Genomic DNA, 1915 nt, shown 5'->3' on the forward strand with positions numbered 1-1915 from the left:
AAAACACTGTCGGGAAAGATTTTGGGAGTTACAGCCTTAATAGCTACTTTTCAGCTGTAGCATTACCTAAGGCAGTTCATACAGCTATGTTTGCTGATCGGCTATCTAAAAACATTTCTATTGCCATAGCTATTCAGGAAATCATAGACCAGAAGTTAGAAAGTAAGGTTAATGTTTTAGCAGTAGGGCAAGAACTTGTGACCTTAAAAATAAGATTGGCTCTCCAATGTCACTCTGAGTTTAAATCTGTCCATACTTGGGACAAAGTAACTTGGAATTTGGAACCATTCAGACCTGAGTATAGACCTTACTACATTACATCAAGAAATTCAGGCATCATTTGCTAATCAAAAATCATTAATGTCTATACTTATCAATGTGGGAATTTATGGAGCAGTGATTCTTTTGTTGCTATATTTACTCCCAATCATCTTCAGAGTGCTAAAGAAGAGCAATATGGAGTTTCATGGTTCGTGCTAAAAAATAAAAAAGGGGGAGATGTTGGGAGCCAGCCACAGAGGCCCACTGAGTGTTAGGGATCAGGAAGGGCTATTGACCCCAAGACCACCAGGATGCATTTGGGAGCTATTGACCCCATTTCCTCCCCCTTTCTACTCAGCACTAACCAGATTAAGCTCCTGTGAACTCAAAACATAAAAACTCTGAGACCGGGACGAACACAAGCTAAATTTAGAAGCTCATTGCTCCCATTCTTCCACAAACTGCAGTTTTGGTTTTCACACAACTTATAATTCAAACTCGGGTCACATCTAAGAGCCTTAGTATTGGTCACAGGCTTCTGGGTCATGATCTTAGGATTTATTGAAGTTGAATAAATGGATTAAGGTTTCATTGATTAGGTTATCGTATTATACCTGAAAGAACATCTGGTGGGTGGGGAATGCCCCTCACACACCCGAGTGTGTATAAAAGACCAGTTGTAATTCCCATTAAACGGCTTCTGCACTAGACTGGAATCCAGTCTCTTTCTTTCTCTCTCTCTCTCTCTCTCTTTCTTTCTTTCTTCTTCCCCCCAATCGCCGACGCCATCTCCACCTTTGGGGTACCCTGAACCCGGCTGGAACTGGTCTCTGGCAATTTGTGAGGTTCAAATTGAGATTATGGTTTATGAATACAATATGGAATAATTATATCAAACTAATTAACATGTACATCACCTCAAATATGTATAATTTTTTTGTAGTGAGGATATCTAAAATTTACTCTCTTGGCAGTTTTGAAATGTACAATGCACTATTATTGACTATACTTACCACACTGTGCAATAGCTCCCCCAAAACAAACAAACAAAACTTATCCCTAGCTGAGATTTTGTATCCTTTGGCCATCATCTGCCCATTTTTCCTACCCTCTCAGCCTCTGTAACACCATTCTACTCATTGCATCTTTGATTTTGGTCATTTCAGATTCCACATTTGAGTAAGCTTATGCAGTGTTTGTCTTTGACTTATTTCACTTAATATAGTGTCCTCCAGGTTCTTCCATTTTGTCGCAAATGACAGAATTTCCTTCTTCTTAAAGGCTGAATAATATTCCTTTGTGTATATACACTGCATTCCCTTTGTCCACACATCTGCAGACGGACTTTTAGTTAGATTTCATAACTAGCTATTGTGAATATTGTGTCCCGTGGACACGGGAGTGCAGACGTCTCTGTGACCAACAGATTTAGAATCTTTTGAATAAATACCCAGAAGTGGGGTGGCTGGATCATGTGGTCATTCTATTGTTAGTTTTTTGAGGACCCTCCATGCAGTTTTCCATAGTGCCTGTGCTAAGCAATCATTCCTGCTCATGACTCTCCTGAACAGTTTTACCTGCGTGTGATGAGAGCTGGTCATGCCCTCTTAGTACTCTTTCAGTTCCACACTTTTGTGAATCTCAGAACAAGCCC

The sequence above is a fragment of the Carlito syrichta genome, unplaced genomic scaffold (assembly GCF_000164805.1).
Source record: "Carlito syrichta isolate Samal-C Ts95f unplaced genomic scaffold, Tarsius_syrichta-2.0.1 Scaffold289964, whole genome shotgun sequence".
NCBI lineage: Eukaryota > Metazoa > Chordata > Mammalia > Primates > Tarsiidae > Carlito > Carlito syrichta.